Genomic DNA, 20,200 nt, shown 5'->3' with positions numbered 1-20,200 from the left:
AGTCAAGCTATATCACATCCACTGACCTCCCCATGTCCACAGAGCCTGTTACTTCATCATAGAAGCTACTTAGATTGCTCAGGCACGACTTGCCCTTGGTGAATCCGTGTTGACTACTCTTGATCACTTTCCCCTCTTCCAAGTGCTTCAAAATGGATTCCTCCAAAATGAGGATCCCCTCCATGATTCTTCTGGGGACTGAGGTAAGGCTGACTGGTCTATAGGTCCCTGGATTATCCTGCTTTCCTTTTTAAAGATGGGCACTACATTTGCCTTCTTCCAGTCATCCAGGACCGATCCCAATCCCCACAAGTTTTCAAGGATAATAACCCAAGGCTCTGCTGTGACGTTTGCCAATTCCCTCAGTACCTTTGGATGCATTAAATCCAGACCCACGGGTTTGTGTGCATCCAGCTTTTCTAAACAGCTCTTAACCTTTTTTTTCCCCACTGAGTGCTGCCCACCCGCTTCCCATACGGCAAAAGACCCACCCAAGAAAGAGACAGATGCCCCATCAAGAGAAGATCAAAGTCCCATCTGCTGTTAGCTGGTGACTCATGGTCCTACAGCATCCCAGGCTGATGACTCGTGGTCGTAGTGTCCTGGGGCGGTGGGACAGGTCTGGAGCTATGGAGTGAAACATGTAAAAAGATGGCTGAAAATCTATACAGTTGACGTTCTTCTTCCCATCACCACTCTGCAGAAGTTAGTCTCAGCTGGCTGCGGAGACAGGAGAAGGTCCCGTCTCCCTGGGACGGCTGGTGCTGGCTGCTCCTGAGTACTACACTGACAAGAGAGTACAAGCTGCCAAAGGGGTCATACGATCAGCTCGCTGCCCTGGATTCATGACTACAGCCAGACACACTGGACGCGCTGTGCCTTGGCTTCCTCCACTGTCTCTGTGCAAACGTGTGAGTTGGCCTACGTACGTGTATGATGCCGGAGGAGAAGGGGGCATGTGGGTGTGTGCTTCAAAGCTAGTTCCCTTGTCCTCTAACCCAGCAGTGGCGTTTAACAAAACACATCTCAGCGTAACACTGGAGCGGCTGTAGTGAAAATAAGGTAACAGCACCCAGGCCAGATGCTGCCGAGCAGACGGCCAATTCAGCGGGACCCACTGGAGAACCGGGAAGTCCTTCAGATTCAAACAGAGTCAGTTTCTGGGGGTGGGATTGAGGGAGCCCCCACCCCCAGCAATAAAAAATTCCATGATGTGCAAGCTTTTGTCTGAATACATCTCCCCACGAGCGCTGCCCTGGCCAGACTTCCCAGCATCGCCCCTTTGTCCTGGCACTCGGCTGCTGCTGGCTGGCCTGTGTTCTGGGCTCGGGAGCAGGGTTCCCTGATTTTTTTCATCCAGGGGAGGAATAAATTTTGTTCTGTGCACCAAAGCTTGTGCAAACGCGCACCACCACTAGACACACAGGCTGCCGGCTGTGAGCGCGCTGCCAGTCAGCTGGGCGCACCTGAATGTCCCCTGGGCAGCTGCCCAAGTGCTCAGCTTCCAGAGAACACTGCTCAGGAGCACCTGGATGTCTCAGTTGGTTGCTCCTCAGTGGTTGCAGCCCTAGTCCCAGCTCAGACCCCAGCTTTGAGAGCTGCTTCTCCCTAAACACTGCAGCCAGCACCTCACCACCCCATGCCTCCACGGCCACCTGGACCAGCCTGGTTGTAGGACACAGGTATGGGGCAGCTCCAGGCAGCTGCCAGCTGGTCCTCAGCCTTTTCTGTCCCATCTCCTGTGGGGAAGGAGAGCGCAGAGGAGGACCGGTCATACCTGACCTAGGGGCCCCACGGCTGGCCCTCCCCCACAGCAACGTGCACCACGGGGGCCCCAGAAGGGATTGCCCAGCTTCCAGGGAGCTGAGAGGGTCACACAGGCACCACTAGATGGCATCTCATCCTTCCCAAGAGCCTGGGGCAGGTGTGGGAGGTGTCTCCCAGGGCTTCCTGGTGCCCTGGGCTGGGCTGGCCCTTCCTGGAACCCGGGCTGGGGCTGGATGGGGCATGAAGCAGCTTCCCAGGGTGAGAGAGGTCGGCTGGTGAAAGAGCTGTAGGGAGCGTCGCTGGGGGGTACCGGGGTGGGCAGTTCCCGAAGCAGTGAGGGTCCACTGGGGGGCACAGGCAGCGGCTGCAAAAGACCCTGTTCCCCGCTCTGCTGGAGCCCTGCAGCCCTGCTGCCCAGCGAGAGGCTGGCACCAACGCTTCCTCTGCCCCAGGCTGCAACCCCCAGGCACCCCATCACACCCCCAGCCACCTCATCACACCCCCAGCCACCCCATCACACCCCCAGGCACCCCCTGCACCCCCAGCCACCTCATCACACCCCCAGCCACCCCATCACACCCCCAGGCACCCCCTGCACCCCCAGGCACCCCATCACACCCCCAGGCAACCCCTGCACCCCCAGGCACCCCATCACACCCCCAGCCACCCCATCACACCCCCAGGCACCCCCTGCACCCCCAGGCACCCCATCACACCCCCAGCCACCTCATCACACCCCCAGCCACCCCATCACACCCCCAGGCACCCCCTGCACCCCCAGCCACCCCATCACACCCCCAGGCACCCCCTGCACCCCCAGCCACCTCATCACACCCCCAGCCACCCCATCACACCCCCAGGCACCCCCTGCACCCCCAGCCACCTCATCACACCCTCAGCCACCTCATCACACCCCCAGCCACCCCATCACACCCCCAGGCACCCCCTGCACCCCCAGCCACCCCATCACACCCCCAGGCACCCCCTGCACCCCCAGCCACCTCATCACACCCCCAGCCACCCCATCACACCCCCAGGCACCCCCTGCACCCCCAGCCACCTCATCACACCCTCAGCCACCTCATCACACCCCCAGCCACCCCATCACACCCCCAGGCACCCCCAGCCACCCCATCACACCCCCAGCCACCCCATCACACCCCCAGGCACCCCCTGCACCCCCAGCCACCTCATCACACCTTCAGCCACCTCATCACACCCCCAGGCACCCTGCTGCACCCACAGCCACCTCATCACACCCCCAGGCACCTCATCACACCCCCAGGCACCCTGCTGCACCCACAGCCACCCCATCACACACCCAGCCACCCCATCACACCCCCAGGCACCTCATCACACCCTCAGGCACCCTGCTGCACCCACAGCCACCTCATCACACCCTCAGCCACCCCATCACACCCCCAGGCACCCCGCTGCACCCCCATCACACCCCCAGGCACCCCACTGCACCCCCGGCCACCCCATCACACCCTCAGCCACCTCATCACACCCTCAGCCACCCCATCCCACCCCCAGGCACACCGCTGCACCCCCCCAGCCACCCTGCTGCACCCCCAGCCACCCTGCTGCACCCCAGTCACCTCATCACAACCCCAGCCACCCCTCTGCACCCCCAGGCACCTCATGACACCCCCAGCCACCCTGCTGCAACCCCAGGCACCTTATCACACCCCCAGGCACCCCACAGCACCCCTCAGCCACCCTGCTGCACCCTCAGCCACCTCATCATACCCCCAGGCACCCCACTGCACCCCCATCCACCCTGCTGCACTCCCAGCCACCTCATCACACCCCAGCCTCCTTGTCACACCCCAGCCACCTTGTCACACCCCCAGGCTCCCCACAGCACCCCCAGGCACCTCATCACACCCCCCAGATGCTCCACTACACCCCTAGACACTCTATTGCACTTCCAGGCACCCCACCACACTCAGTCCACCACAATCACATTCCCCAGCCACCCCACCACACCCCCTGCCCTGGGGAGCAAGGGTCCTGGGGCATTTGCCAATTGTCTGAGCCTTTCTCCCTTCGCTCCTGTAGGCCTGCTAGCGGGCTGGCAAAGAGGCGCCGTGGCTGGAAACTCTCTGCTGCCGTCTTTGGCTTTGCTCTTCTCTCTCCCCAAATGGGACTCATTACAAATTCTTTTTAGGATTTTCCAGGCAGCTCAAGCCCACAGCAGACACAACCAAAACCCAGGAGCCACTGCCTGCACCCAAGCAGCCAGCCCCCAGCCCACGCAGACTGCCAGGTATGAACAAAACCCAAGCCAGAAGCATGGCTTTGGATTTCCCCTGGGGCGTGTTGTTCGATTGTTGGATTTGCAAGGGCATTATTTGATTATTCCATTGTTGGATTTCCCAGGGGCGTGTTATTCAACTATTCGGTTATTGGATTTCCCGTGGCATGTTATTCTATTGTTCAATTATTGGATTTCCCAGGGATGTGTAATTCGATTATTTGATTGTTGGATTTCCCAGGGGTGTGTTGTTCGATTGTTCAACCGTTGGATTTCCCAAGGGGGGGCTGTTATTCGATTGTTTGATTGTTGGATTTCCCAGGGGCATGTTATTCGATGACTGGATTGCCTGGGGTGTTATTTGATTGTTGGATTTCCTGGGGGAGGGGTGTTATTTGATTGTGCGATTGTTGGATTTCCCAGGGGTGTGTTATTCAATGACTGGATTTCCTGGGGTGTTGTTCGATTGTTGGGTTTCCTGGGGGAGGGGTGTTATTCGATTGTTCGATTGTTGGATTTCCCAGGGGTGTGTTATTCAATGACTGGATTTCCTGGGGTGTTGTTCGATTGTTCGGTTGTTGGATTTCCCGGGGTCGGGGCGTTACTCAATTGTTTGGTTGTTGGATTTCCCAGGGGTGTGTTATTCAATGACTGGATTTCCTGGGGTGTTGTTCAATTGTTCGATTGTTCGGTTGTTGGATTTCCCGGGGGGGGGTGTTACTCAATTGTTTGATTGTTGGATTTCCCAGGGGTGTGTTATTCGATGACTGGATTTCCTGGGGTGTTGTTCGATTGTTTGGTTGTTCGGTTGTTGGATTTCCTGGGGGAGGGGAGTTACTCGATTGTTCGATTGTTGGATTTCCCGGGGGGGGTGGTTATTCAACTGTTGGTTCGATTGTTGGATTTCCCGGGGGGCTGGCTGGTTCTGTTAATGGCCCTTTGCTGGCTCCCGTTGCTGTACTAGCAGTGAACCTTGCAGTCTCCAGCCTCGCACAGCCTTGGGATCCCTGGTCTCTGTCAGCCGGGGTACGCTCCTCACACAGCACCTCACCCCCTGAGCAGGGTCTTCAGAGCCCTCCCATCTCCTGCTTCCTCCCCGCTCAGAGCAGCAGCCTGCGCCCTGCAGCCTCTGCCCTCTGAGCCTGGCTGCATTCCTCCAGCCCCAGCTGTGCAAACAAGCCCTGGCAGTCACGCCCATTGGACTCCTTTTGTCTAGACAAGGCCATGGCCCATGCTCCCTGGCCTGGCTGAGCTGCACTTGGGTACCTGCCTCTGCCCGCACTGGGCCAGTGGAGCTTGGGGACAGCAGCCCTCCCTGGCAAGGCAGTGGAAGTGACCTGTCCCAGTGTGGCCAAGCCTGTAAGTCTGGGGCTGCCTTGCATGTTCCCAGGGCTGCCTCCAGATGCTGCTCGCTGGTGTCCCCGAGCCATAGCGCCTTCCCCTCTCCCGTCCCTCCCTCGGCAGCCTGCAGGCTGCAGACTCAGGCCTCCAGGGGCAATTCCCTCCTTTCCCTTTGGAGCAAGAAGCTGCCAGTGCCACTCCTGAGCCCTGTGCCTGGAGCCCAACTCCGAGCCCCAGCGAGGTAACAGCTCAGTTTTCCAGATCTCGTGGGGTCTGCACAGTCCATGCAGGGGCAGAGTCTGTTGGGTGATGGCAGCACAGCCCCGCTGGACATCCAGACACCAAAGCTTCCACAGCCTGGGATTTGGGGCTTTACCCTGTGCTTCCTAGATTCGCTGCTGCCTAGGGCAGGCGGAGCAGTGTGGTGGAAAGCGTTCTTCGCTTCCCTGCCAGCACGCCGTGGCTCCCTCCAGAGGGGCGTGCCTGGAAAGTCAGTTCCGTGTTTCCTTTGGCCCTGGGGCAAGCGCTCCGAAGTGGGCCATGTTTGGAAAAGGTACAGGGTGTGAAAAAGGGGTCGGGGGGTGACCAAACACCGAGCCAAGAGAACCCCCCTAGGTTCAGAGTTTGTGTCGGACAACACCTGACCTAAGGACCCAAGTGCATAGCCGCTGACCTGTGGGAAAGGACGCCCGTCCCCCACGCAAGGCAGGGGGCCTGTGGAACACCTTGCCCCAGGAAGTCACTGCGGCCAAGGATGCAGCACGGTCCCAAAAGCGCGCAGAGAGGGAGATGGCTATGGAGACCGTGCTGAGCAGTGAAAGAGCCGTGCTGCAAGGGTGCAGAGCCAAGCGCTGCAAGAGCTCTAGGTGAGACCGTGTCTCCCGGGTGCTAGTGCGAGGACCTGCCCTCTGCAGCGGTGCAGGATGGGGAAGGTGGCAGAGCCAGGTCTGCAACACTGGGCACCCTCTCCAGCCTGCTCTGCCCTCTGCCAGCCATGGGGTCCTCGCTGCCCCACACTGGCAAAGACGGGCCTGTCCCCGAGGTCTCCTCTGCTGCCCCAGTCCAGCATGCAGTGCGGTAGAGAGCACTGGAGGGGAGGCTGGTGCAGGCAGGGCCCCTGGGCCTGGAGGAGGAAATACACCCACTCAGTCCTCACATGGCCTGAGACCAGGACTGGCTCTGCCAGTGCCCCCGGGCGGCTGTGGGTGGGCCTGCTGCCTCAGTTTCCCCATCGATCCAGTGGGGGTGATCGTAGTAATCCACCAGCGTGGGAGGCTCACAGACGGGCCCCACTCATCAAAGCCGCGTGTTTCCCAATTCTACTCAGCCACAGACCCTTTTAAACGCAAAAGAATTTTCCAGACCCCCATTCCCAAGCTCTACCCCCCTTAACCCCAAACCTGCCCCCCCATCCCAGGCTCTACCCCCCTTAACCCCAAACCTGCCCCCCCATCCCAGGCTTTACCCCCCTTACCCCCAAACCTGCCCCCCCATCCCAGGCTTTACTCCCCTTACCACCAAACCTGCCCCCCCATCCCAGGCTTTACCCCTGTTACCCCCAAACCTGCCCCCCCATCCCAGGCTTTACCCCCCTTAACCCCAAACCTGCCCCCCCATCCCAGGCTCTACCCCCCTTACCCCAAACATGCCCCCCCATCCCAGGCTTTACCCCCCTTACCCCAAACCTGCCCCCCATCCCAGGCTTTACCCCCCCTTACCCCAAACCTGCCCCCCCATCCCAGGCTTTACTCCCCTTGCCCCCAAACCTGCCCCCCCATCCAGGCTTTACCCCCCTTACCCCAAACCTGCCCCCCCATCCCAGGCTTTACTCCCCTTGCCCCCAAACCTGCCCCCCCATCCAGGCTTTACCCCTCTTACCCCAAACCTGCCCCCCATCCCAGGCTTTACCCCCCTTACCCCGAACCTGCCCCCCCATCCCAGGCTTTACTCCCCTTACCCCCAAACCTGCCCCCCCATCCCAGGCTTTACCCCCCTTACCCCCAAACCTGCCCCCCATCCCAGGCTTTACCCCCCTTACCCCGAACCTGCCCCCCCATCCCAGGCTCTACCCCCCTTACCCCAAACCTGCCCCCCCATCCCAGGCTTTACCCCCCTTACCCCCAAACCTGCCCCCCATCCCAGGCTTTACCCCCCTTACCCCAAACCTGCCCCCCCATCCCAGGCTTTACTCCCCTTACCCCCAAACCTGCCCCCCCATCCCAGGCTTTACCCCCCTTACCCCCAAACCTGCCCCCCATCCCAGGCTTTACCCCCCTTACCCCGAACCTGCCCCCCCATCCCAGGCTCTACCCCCCTTACCCCAAACCTGCCCCCCCATCCCAGGCTTTACCCCCCTTACCCCCAAACCTGCCCCCCATCCCAGGCTTTACCCCCCTTACCCCAAACCTGCCCCCCCATCCCAGGCTTTACTCCCCTTACCCCCAAACCTGCCCCCCCATCCCAGGCTTTACCCCCCTTACCCCCAAACCTGCCCCCCATCCCAGGCTTTACCCCCCTTACCCCGAACCTGCCCCCCCATCCCAGGCTCTACCCCCCTTACCCCAAACCTGCCCCCCATCCCAGGCTTTACCCCCCTTACCCCAAACCTGCCCCCCCATCCCAGGCTCTACCCCTCTCAGCCTCAAACCAGCCCCTGGAGGGACCCATCCATGGCGCTGGCTGAGGAGCCTCTGCCGGTGGCCACACACGCCCAGCGGAAGGACGGCTGGCGTGGAGGTGTTCCACCGGCGGCGGTGGGGTGAGCCATGTCCACCGGAGGGTGCGACTGCACAGGTAGTGGGGAGAGTGAGGGGCTCTCTGTGGCTCCCTCCCTTGCCACCCTTCATAGAATCCCAGGCCTGGAAGGGACCTCAGGGCCATATAGTGCAGCCCCCTGCCCCAAGCAGGATCTACCCCAACTAAGTCATCCCAGCCAGGACCTTGTCATGCCGGGACTTAAAAACCTCTAGGGATGGAGATTCCACCACCTCTCTAGGCAGCACATTCCAGTGCTTCACCTCCTCCTGGGGGAAGAGGTTTCCTAATGTCCAGCCTACACCTCCCCCTCTGTAACTTCAGCCCATCGCTCCTTGTGCTGCCACCTGTCACCACTGAGAACAGCCTCTCGCCATCCTCTTTAGAGCCCCCTTCAGTAAGTTGAAGGCTGCTCTCAAATCGCCCCTCAGTCTTCTCGTCATTAAAATAAATAAGCCCAAATCTCTGAGCCTCTCCTCATAGGTCATGTGCTCCAGCCCCCTAATCATTTTCGTTGCCCTCTGCTGCACCCTCTCCAATGCGTCCACATCCTTTTTATGCTGGGGGGCCCAAAACTGGACACAATACTCCAGCCACGGCCTCACCAGAGCCAAGTAGAGGGGAATAATAACTTCTCTAGATCTGCTGGAAATGCTTCTCCTAATGCACCCCAATGTGCCATTAGTCTTCTTGGCTACAAGGGCACAGTGTTGACTCACATCCAGCCTCTCATCCCCACGTAATCCCCAGGTCCTTTTCTGCTGCACTGCTACTTAGCCAGTCAGTCCCCAGCCTGCAACCGTGCTTGGGATTCTTCCATCCTAAGTGTAGGACTCTGCACTTCTCCTTGTTAAAGCACATCAGATTTCCTTTGGCCCAGTCCTCCGATTTATCTAGCTCCCTTTGGAACCTACCCCTACTCCTGTGCTTAGTGTCATCCGCAAATGTGCTGAGGGTGCAATCCATCCCCTCATCCAGGTCACTAATAAAGACGTTGAACAATGCTGGCCCTAGAACCGATCCCTGGGGCTCTCCTCTTGGAACCGGCTGCCAACCACTTCCTCTTGGGCCCGTCCATCTAGCCAGCTTCTTATCCATCTTACAGTCCATATATCCAATCCATATTTCCTTAACTTATGGGCAAGAATGTTGTGGTGAGTGTATCAAAACCTTTACTAAAGTCAAGGTGTAGCACATCCTCTGCCTTCCCCGTTTCCGCAGAGCCAGTTATCTCATCGCAGAAGCTGATCAGATTGGTCAGGCACAGCTTCCCCTGGTGAATCCATGTTGACCACTCTTGATCACTTTCCCCGCTTCCACATGCTCCAAAATGGATTCCTTGAGGATCCTCTCCGTGATTTTTCCAAGGAATGAGGTACGGCTGACCGGTCTAGAGTTTCCTGGATTGTCCTCACAGAGATAAGGGAACTAAATTCAGTTGGTTTCATGGCTGGATCCCTCCCATTGTCTGTCCCAGTGGTGGCAGGGCAGGTGCCACAGAGGAATTTTCTCCCTTATCTTCACTTGGCCGAACCCTGGTGTTCTGTTCCTGACACGCCGGTTGTGTTAAGGGATCGTCCTGGCACCGGAGGCCCTGGCGTGAAAGGCCCTGTGCTGGCATGGCAGTGCCAGGAGCCAGGAGATGTGTGCGGGGGGGCCAGGGATGCGGGCAGGGGGGATGGCATACCCAGCTTGCCAGCCTGAGGACTGGCTGCCAGGCACACCATCCGGGCACACCCCCTGCTCCTCCCAGGATGCAGAGTGCTGTGGTTACCAGGCCCTGGCAGCCACCCTCATCCTGCTGGTTCCTCTTCTGCTGCGTCCTGCGGCTGTAGGGAGAGGATCAGGGCGGGTCCAGGCGGGACTCCACAGGCCAGCAGAGACTTGACTGCTAGCGAGGCGAGGCAGAAAAGAGAGTGCCTGGCCCGCACTGGCCTCCCCAGGAGAGCGCCTGCTGGATCGCGAAAGGTAACCCCCTCACCCCCACCCTTAGCGACCCCTGAGCTGGGGAGGAGGCGGAGCAGCTCTGAACTCGGCCGCAGGACAAGCCGAGCCCTGCTGGCTCAGGCTGAGCTGGGCTGAGCTGGGCCCCGGGGGCTCCTGATCCCAGGGGGCGGGAATGGATAGTCCCACCCTGGCTTCCTGCAGGGGTGCAGCTCAGGGAGCAGACAGGAGGCTCCCGGCCATGTGCTGCAAAGCACAACCAAGCTCTGCTTCTCCTTAAAGCACCCAAGCCCATCACCGTGCCACGCCAGCCCCCTTGGGGCCCATTCCCACAGCTGCGCGGTGCCAGGCTGTGCCAGGAGAGAGCCCACCTGCGTGGGCACGGCCCCTGCTGGCTTGGCTGTGCTGGTCCCCACTGGGGCAGGGTTCAGCTCTGGGAGGCTGGGGGCGCTGCAGGGCACAGGGCTCCTGCCCCAGGGCCGTGCCGGGAAGAAGGGGAATTGGTGCCAGGGGACTTTTCCTGTTGCTGTGGCTGGACTTGGCACAGGGCCATGCAGGGAGGAGCGAGAGCCAGGCAGCTCTGTCCCTACAGGAACACAGAGAGCCAGAGTGGCTGGGCATGAAGGCACAGCTCTGCTCGGCCTGGCTGGGGTCAGCAGTCCCTGGCCCGCTCCGGCTCACCACCTCCCTGCCAGCTGAGGGGTCATGGCTCCTGGGGGCACGAGCCTGGCCTGTCGCTGGCTTGCTGGAGGAGGCCTCCCCTGACTGTACTAGCCAGGTGCATGCTGCAGCAGGGCCGCATGCTGCAGGGGCTGGGCCAGCCGCCCAGCACCGCAGCTGGTCCTTACAGCCAGCGCCAGCAGGCGCAACGTGAGAGCGGTTCTGATGCTCTGCAGGGCTGTGAACAAGGCAGGCCCAGGGATTCTGTAGCACCCAGCTCGTGGGTTTGACTCTCTGTGTGGGTGCTCTAGAGGAGGCAGCATGGCCTAGTGGGTAGACTGGGACATGGGGGTGCTGTATGCTATGCCTGGCTCTGGCACTGGCCATGTCGGGGGGCCACAGACAAGTCACTTTGCTGCTCTGTGCCTCAATGTCCCCATCTGTAAAATGGGGTAATGAACTGGACTCTCTTGTGGAGCGCTTTGGGAACTATGAATGAGAAGTTCTAGGGTCTGCACAGGCGCTCAGAGGGTTACAGCTGGGCTCATGCACTGGAGCAGGTACCGCAGGAGTCAGGCCCACGCCTTAGGTGGTGCTCTGATCTCCGCCCCACCCCGGCCCAGGGCACTGCAGATTATACAGCACCTAGCGCTTGTCAGCAGGGAAGGAGCTAGGAGCCACTCGCCCACACTAGCTCAGCACAAACCCCACCAGCCGCCTGCACACACATGCGCGTGCACCCGTACTTACAGTGCCTCGCCAGCCAGGCCATGTGCTGGACAGGAGGAGGCTGGTCCGCGGCCGGCTCAGCTCCCTTGCAAGGCTGAGTCCCCAGCCTGAGGACGGCAGGATGGTGCTCCGTGGGCTGGGCAGTGTGGGAAGGGGGCTCGGCTGCAGCCCCTGGCTCCCCTAAGGGCCCCAGGGCAGAGCAGGACAAGCTAGCAGAGCATAACCCTGGGGAACTGCAGGATGGTACCTCCCCTGGGGCTGGAGGGTCGGGGCACCTGCGCCGCTGAAGGGGCCCTCTGCCCCTCTTCTGCCCTCCCTGGGGCTAGGCAGGGCCACTCCTGCCAGCACAGCCCAGGCCAGCTGCCCTGTGAGCCGCTAGTGCAGCTGGCTGGCGCCCGCGTGTGCAGCCAGGAGTCCCCAGCGAGCGGCCCCCACAGGCTTAGAGGGAGGAGGGCGGGAGGGGCTCGGGCGACTGGCCGGCGTGTCCTGTCCCTGCCCAGGTGTGGCTCCCACCAGCATTTCTGCCAGCCCGTCCGTGTCTCCCCCGCTGACCCAGTCCGGGAAGCTCCGACTTGCCGCGGTCCTACAGCCCAGCGTCTCCGGAGATGCTCCCCGGCCAAGTGGCTCCTCCCTGGGCCCGCGCTGAGCCGCTTCGCCCCAGGGCCGGTGGAGATGCAAGTCAAAGCAACTGGGTCACCTGGCTTGGCTGCCCCTGCCCGTGGGGCCTGAGCACGGCCGGCCGGGGCAGCACCTTCCCCCCAGCTCAGCAGAGGTTTTTTTGCCACACGGCCTGTGATGGCGGCAGTTCCCAGCCTCCCAGGCCGCGCCCAGGGCCAATCTGCCTGGCTGGCATCTCAGCCAAGAGGCCCAGGACCGAGCGGGAGATGGGAGGGGCCCTGGCCTTTCACCCGCGGGGCAGGAGGGGTTGGCAGACATGTGCCACAGGGCTGCAGCAGTCCCTGGCGTGCTCTGTGCCCCCTGCCCCGAACAGCAACAGGCCGTGCCTGTGGGGGCTGGGTGGGCTGCAGGAGTCCCTGGGGGCCCAGGGCGCTGGGGCGAGAGCCCCGTTATTGAGCTGCATAGCTGAGCATGGGCTCCTAGCCCCAGCCAGCCAAGCAGGAACACCCCTCCCCTACAGCGCAGAGCAGGGCCCCGGGTTTGGTCCCCCCCGCTGGGTGTGGCGGTGGCGCTGGGCTTTCGTCCCTGCTGGGCTCAGTGCCAGTGGCACACCCTGGTGCCACACGCCTGGACTGGTGCAGATGTCCCGCTCCCGCCCCAGGGACTACCCCCGGTCTGCCCCACATGTGCAGGGAGAGATGGAGCTGCAGGAGCAGGGGGTGGAGCTGGCCTGGAACCAGGCAGCCACAGCCAGGGAAGAGCTGGGTGCTACATCCCTGCAGAGTGCCAGGGAGCTATTCTGGGCCCAGCTCGGTGCTTGGGCCATTCTGCCTCCAGCCTGTGGGGCTGGGCCGACCCTAACCCACTGTCTCTTGCTTTGCTCTCACTCCCTGCGGGACTCCGAGCTCGGGGGGCCCTTGTGCGGGCGGCTCTGCAATGCCAGGTGGATTGGTGATCCCTGCATAATGTGCTCCAGCACCGCCCTCAGCTCCCTGGCCAGTGCTGGGAGCCTGGGGCTGCCTTTACTGCTGCACTATGTCCCTGGAACCCCGGGAGGGAGATCGGCCTGCAAGGGGGCAGGGATCCTCCCTGTGCAATGGGGCGGAGGTGGAAGCAGTGTCTGTGCCAGGACTGGAGTGGCCGTTCCTGCTGTGGGGCTGGGAAGGAGAGCTCCCCTCTGGGCAGGGCTTTGGGCACGGCTGGGGGTGACCCGCATACGGAGGAAGCAGGAGGGCCGCTGGAGACCAGGTGTGGTCTGCTGCAGGGACAGCGCTGCCCAGGGGCTGTGCGGGGTAGCAGGGCTGGGCTGGAGCCAGGCTCACCATGGCACTGCCAGCCAGGGCTGCTCACCTGCTTGCTGGCGCCAAGCCGGGCCCGGGGAGATGCTGCGGTGATTGGGTTTACTGGGAACAGCCAGGAGAAGCAGGGGCCCCACTCTGCCCAGCCGCCTCCGGGTTAGCTGAAGCTCAGCCAGGCGGTACCCCCAGGTTGAGGGCAGAGGAGCTGCCTAGGGGTATGTTACATCTACCCACACGTGCTGCACCCAAGAAATACACACCAGGGTGCTGCATTGTGGAGCCCAGCTGAGCTCGGGGCTCCCCGGGTGCTGGTGGTGGACCCCACGGCCGCTGCGCTCCGGCTCTGGCCACCGCTGCTTTCAGTTACGCCCAGGCTGCGGGGCTCCCCACCCCCGCTCCTGGTGGCGGCCTTTGCTGCTGCCTGGGAACTGAAATGTGCTGACTCGGCAGCCTGGGCTTTCCCGGCCTGGCTCCAGCTGCGGGCGGAGAAGCCTCCGAGTGTTCGGCTCCTGCAGCTGCGAGCGACTCGACAGGCCCTGCAGCCAGTGGTGCTCAGTGCAGCGCTTGGCGGGGGGCAGCCCTTCCCTCCCGGGCGCCAGCTGGGGCTGGGGCCTGACCTGGCTCCATGGGGGGCCTGTGCGTGCCAGGCTGTGGCTTGGCGTGAGCTGCTCTCTGCTACCGGCCTGAGCCAGTGCCTGGGGTGTGGGACGGCTCTGCTCCCCAGCTCATGTGCTAGGGCAGGAGCCTGGGGCCGAGGCTGTGGCTCCAGGAGGCGGAGTTTGGAGCCAGGGGGTCAGACGTGCCCGTTCCTGCCACCCCAACGCCTCTCCCTGGATTTTCAGGGTGGCAGAGCAGCCATTGCCGCTCCATGTCCTTCCCCTCTTGAGAACCTGAGCTTTATCCGCAGCTCTGGCAGTGGCCTGCAGGTGACCTTTGGCATATCACTTGCCTGCCCCGTGCCTCAGTTTCACCATCTGTAAAATGGGGTTGAAGATACAGCCCTCCTTTGTCAAGCCCTTTCAGGTGTGTAGATGAAAAGATGACACAAGCTCGGAATTATTATTGTTATCTGGGGTCCCTGGCCCCTCTGTTCGGTTAGTTTTGGAGGTGCCCTAGTCTTATTGTAACGTGCCCTCAGGCCAAATCCACGTAAGCCTTGTGTGTGCCATTGAACTGCGCAGCTATGGCCAGTAAGCAGCACTGTGCTGACGGACAGAGAGGATCAGGTAGGACAGCTTCACACTATGGGGCAATCAGCATTTCTGTCGGGGCTGCTTATGCAGCGGGAGACACAGCACCGGCAAGGCCTGCGCAGTCACGCCCTCTGGCAACTCGCTCCCCAGATCTTCAAAGCGTTGGGTTTGCTCGGCTCCGCTGCCGTTACTAACCGGGGCAGAGCTTTACCGACCTGAACCTTAGCGTGTGCCCTTTGACCAGACTGGCCTCATGAGGAAACTCCTGCGTGTGCATTGCTGGGACTCGCCAGCGCGTTCACAAACACTGGGGATTTGCGCTAGTGTTTGAGGGTCCTGGGAGCGTGTGTTTCAGGAGTGGCTGAGCCATTGGTGACTCGCTGGCCAATCCGATCCCGGGAGCATGGGATTCACGAGTGGCCATGCTGCTTTGCGACTCACTAGCCCACCAGTGAGAACCGGCACACCCCCGACCTCTCACCTAACCTACTTCATCAGGAGCTCCCAAAGCACCCCACATGGGAGGGTGTCATTATCCCTGTTTTACAGATGGGGAAACTGAGGCACCAAACAGCAAGGTGATCACTGGGAGGTTGCCAAGCCAGCCAGTGCAGAGTTAGGAACGAGCCACACGATAGCCAGTACTTAGGCGATCAAACAGACAACACTCACAGTTGCTATGGCTGTTGTTAGTTGTGCTCTGGCAGAAGTTTCAGGTCCCATATTGAGGCCAAGCCCTGTAGCAGCACAGGCCAGGAGATCCCCAGAGCTTATGAGGAGGAGGCAGAGGAAGGTACTTCACAAGAGCTGTGTCTACACGTGCACACTACTTCGAAGTAGCGGCACTAACTTCGAAATAGCGCCCGTCGCGGCTACACGCGCCGGGCGCTATTTCGAAGTTAACTTCGACGTTAGGCGGCGAGACGTCGAAGTTGCTAACCTCATGAGGGGATTGGAATAGCGCCCTACTTCGACGTTCAATGTCGAAGTAGGGACCGTGTAGTCGTTGCGTGTCCCGCAACTTCGAAATAGCGGGGTCCGCCATGGTGGCCATCAGCTGAGGGGTTGAGAGACACACTCTCTCCAGCCCCTGCGGGGCTCTGTGGTCACCGTGGGCAGCAGCCCTTAGCCCAGGGCTTCTGGCTGCTGCTGCGGCAGCTGGGGATCCATGCTGCATGCACAGGGTCTGCAACCAGTTGTCGGCTCTGTGGATCTTGTGTTGTTTAGTGCAACTGTGTCTGGGAGGGGCCCTTTAAGGGAGCGGCTTGCTGTTGAGTCCACCCTGTGACCCTGTCTGCAGCTGTGCCTGGCACCCTTATTTCGATGTGTGCTACTTTGGCGTGTAGACGTTCCCTCGCAGCGCCTATTTCGATGTGGTGCCGCGCAACGTCGAAGTTGAACATCGACGTTGCCAGCCCTGGAGGACGTGTAGACGTTACTCATCGAAATAGCCTATTTCTATGTTGCTACATCGAAATAAGCTATTTCGATGTTGGCTTCACGTGTAGACGTAGCCAAGGAGAGCCCTCGAACAGCCGGCAGCAAATGGGACCTTAGTGTCTCGTGTGACTTGTTTGAATGGGTTGTTGTTAGCTAATAGACACTGGTGCATAGATAGCACCTCCTTCCTCCCCCAGGGTGGGCTTCCTCCACTCGCCATAGGGTGGGCTGTGCTGGAGAAGCTGCTTACAACCCTAGACTCCTGGGGCTGGAAGGGTCCTCAGGAGGTCATCTAGTCCAGCCCCCTGCTTAAAGCAGGATCAACCCCCACTAACTCATCCCAGCCAGGACCTTGTCAAGCCGGGACTTAAAACCTGTAGGGATGGAGATTCCACCACCTCTCTAGGTAACACATTCCAGTGCTTCACCACCCTCCTGGGGGAAGAGTTTTTCCTAATATCCAACCTACACCTCCCCCTCTGTAACTTCAGCCCATTGCTCCTTGTTCTGCCATCTGTGACCCCTGAGAACAGTTTCTCTCCATCCTCTTTAGAGCCCCCCTTCAGGAAGCTGAAGGCTGCTATCAAATCACCCCTCAGTCTTCTCTTCTGAAGACCAGGTAAGTCCAATGCTCTCAGTCTCTCCTCATACGCCCCTTGTAATCCCCAGGTCCTTTTGTAGCACTGCTGCTTAGCCCGTCGGCCCCGGCCCGTAGTGGGCGTGGGATCCTTCGCCCTCTGGCCACATCAGAAACAGAAAGAGGCCAGCCTAGGGGTCCCCAGAAAAATAGAGGCTTCTCCTCAGCCCCTCCCTCTCGAGGCCCTGTTCCCAGCCCTTTTCTGGGCTACCCTGGGGTTCCAGTTCTGGCTTGCAGCAGTGGAGGGGCAGGGTGGGGCGGGACGAGGAGGGGCGATATGCTGGTTCCCTGGACCACTGCTGCTAGCCAGGGTCCTGCAGCTTCTCCTGCCCCGGCTGAGAACACTGGTTCCCCAGTTCTAGTTATTGGTGACCGAAGCGAGCGTCAGCCCAGTGCCTAAGGAAGGGACAGACCAAACACCCCCGCAGGTGTTCCTGGCCAGCCAGGGCTGCCTGGAAGCTGGCCTGAGTCGCCCCCTTTTACGGACGTGCACATCCCCATGGGGGGCAGGAGTCTGGGGAGGGGATCCGACACCCGGAGACCCCAGCAGGGCCCTGGGCTGCCCTCACCCAGGAGTAAACCTGCTGCGGGGCTGGTAGGGAAGGAATTCCTGCGAAGGGAGGGGAGGAGGCAGGAGCCCTCTGGGAAGCATTAACCCCTTCCTGCCAAGAATGCCTGGACTGTTCTGCAGGTCGGTGCCATCCCAGGGACCGCCCCCTCCCCTCCTCTCCCCTGCAGCATGTGTCTGTCTGTCCCTCCTGCCCTCTCTTCTGTTGCATGGAGGTAGTCCTAGTACCCCTTGGCCTGGGCGCAATGAGGTATTCCCTGTCCTAGGCCACCTCCGCTTGCTGCCGGGCCGCTGAGCATGGGCTTTGCCTGAGAGCGGGGCCAGGACCTCTCCTCTGGGGCTGTCTGCAGGGTTGGAAGTCCCCGGGGTGGAGTCCAGCCAGCAATGACAGGCTCAGTGGGTGTCCTCACTGGTGCTGCCCCCGGCTTCTAGCCAGCTGCTGCCCTGCCTGTGCCCATGGCCTGCTGGGCTGGATGGGCAGGTGGAGGCTGCAGGGAGAGAGCCTGGTCAGGAATCCTGTGCGTGGCAGAGATGTGCCCACAGGAATCCGGGGCGGCGTCTTCTCCGGCAGAGCTCTGAGAGGAGCACACAGGCCCCCTCAGCTCCCGTGCAGCTGTGTGCAGAGGGGCTCTGTTCGGTAAGACGGTCCCTCGCCCTGGCCTGCCCCGGGAGAGCCGCTCCTGGGCGGGTGCTGCTTGCCGACGGGGAGGGGTCTCAGGCTGGAGGTGGGTGAAGCACTCCAAGCAGTTCCGGCCATTGCAGTGGGAGCCTAAGAGAGCAGCCAGTGCCCTGGCGGGCCCCAGCTGGCTCCTGCTCCTGCTGTCAGGACCTCAGTCTCAGCTGTGAGTCCTGCTCCCTCTCTGACCCAGCCCCCTGGACCTGCAGTGGCCGGCAGGGACCCTCCCGCAGCCAGCGAGAAACAGGTTCCCGGTGGGCTGAGCTCTGCACATCTGGCACCCGCGGGAGTCTGTCCAGCCCAGCAAGGGGAGAGTGAAAATACAGCTGCTGCTTCCTGGGAGGGCTGGGACCTATGCCAGCGGGAGGAGCACAAGCTAGCCCTTAAAATATGGGGGTGGGGCAGCCAGGACTCCTGGGTCCTGTTCCCAGCCTGGCCGCAGCCTGCAGCAAGTGGCGTCACCGCGTGCCGGTTGCCCAGCTGGGGGAGGGGGCGGTCCGTGGAGGACACTGGTGACAGGAGTATTTGAGCTGGGGGCAGAAGTTAGGACCTTTGAAAGGAGCTGGGCCTCCCCTTGGGCTTGGTTGGCCAGGGCCTGCCTGCCACGGGGGAGGGGAGCTCAAACTGCTGCCCAGGCCGGAGCCAGGCAGGTATGGCCCATGCACCGCAGCTCATGCATTTGAGGGGCCCACGCTGCCCTGGGGAGAGGGGCCTGCTGGGTGGGGTCACATCCTCAGCACCTCACCTTCCCGGAGCCCCCGGGTGCAGAGCAAGCCAGGCAGGGTTCTGTGCAGAGCGGGGAGCAGCCCTATGATCCCACTTCTGTGTGCCAGGCACTGTACAGCACCCTCTAGGCCAGCTCACCAGCTCCCGCCCTCCTAGGCCCGTCGCAGGCTGCCCAGACTGCTGTGACACTGCCCCTTGCTCCTGCCCCACCGAGCCCCCTCTGGGCTCCCCAGCTAGCTGGTCTCTCCCCACATCCCTGCTCAGCTCCTCCCGCCCTCGCTGGGGCTCCCAGGCTGTGCTGCCGTGTCACGCCCACCCTGTTTCGTGGTGCACTGGGGACCGCCGAGCTGCACGCCTCTACGGCAAGGCCAGATGGGTCTGTGTGACTGTGGCAGAATGGGCCTAAATCCTCTAGCGCTGCCTAGGGGTGCAGGGAGCAAAGCTGGTGACATGCAGCACTTCCAAGGGAAACGCAGAGCCCAGCCTTGGCTGCTGCACCCACCCATGCGGGAAAGGGGCCTTTCTAAAGAGCCTCTGACTCAGCGAGCCGCCCCAGCAGCCAGCCAAACCCTGGCCAATGGAAAGTGACTCAGCCCCTTGCCTGCATGCCAGCTCACAGCTGAACTGCTGCTGCACACAGGAGGGGCCAGATGCCCCTGGGGACCCTTTGTCCCAGGCCCCGTCTTCTGCCCGGGGAGCCACCTCTGCCTGCTGGCGCCTGCCTGTGGCACTCATGCTGGCCACACATCTGCCTGATGGGGGCCGTTCTGCAAAGGTCCCGGCACGAGCCGCCTGGGCTTGTCCTGGGGTTTCAGCCGCCCTGGGTGTGGGCAGAGAGACACCGATGGGAGCAAAATACCAACCAGTCAGAGGCAAGTTTTGCTCCCAGAAAATGGCTCCCTATGGGCATCGCACTTCTTCCCTCCCCACCTGGCCAGCTAGCCCTGGCCACCCCAGCTAGACGCCTGTGCCAGCGAGGGATCTCTGGTCATCTTCTTGGGCAGGGCAATGCCCACGTGTAAGGCACTTTTTCAAACTTCCTGTCATTCCTGAACTCAGCATCCGCCACTCTGTGCTTCCTTGTGCTCCTGAGCTAGCTTGACCCTGCAGGACAAGGCCGGCTCCGCGCTAGGCGTGGCCCCACGTGACGGGACCCTGCAGGACAAGGACGGCTCCGCGCTAGGCGTGGCCCCATGTGACCTGACCCTGCAGGACAAGGACGGCTCCGCGCTAGGCGTGGCCCCACGTGACGGGACCCTGCAGGACAAGGCCGGCTCCGCGCTAGGCGTGGCCTCATGTGACCTGACCCTGCAGGACAAGGACGGCTCCGCGCTAGGCGTGGCCCCACGTGACGCGACCCTGCAGGACAAGGACGGCTCCGCGCTAGGCGTGGCCCCACGTGACGGGACCCTGCAGGACAAGGACGGCTCCGCGCTAGGCGTGGCCCCACGTGACGGGACCCTGCAGGACAAGGACGGCTCCGCGCTAGGCGTGGCCCCACCTGACGCGACCCTGCAGGACAAGGACGGCTCCGCGCTAGGCGTGGCCCCACGTGACGCGACCCTGCAGGACATCTGAGCGGGAGCTTG

Source organism: Carettochelys insculpta, chromosome 26 (genome assembly GCF_033958435.1).
Source record: "Carettochelys insculpta isolate YL-2023 chromosome 26, ASM3395843v1, whole genome shotgun sequence".
Lineage (NCBI taxonomy): Eukaryota > Metazoa > Chordata > Testudines > Carettochelyidae > Carettochelys > Carettochelys insculpta.
The sequence above is the reverse complement of the archived record's forward strand: the minus strand, read 5'-3'. Positions refer to the sequence as shown.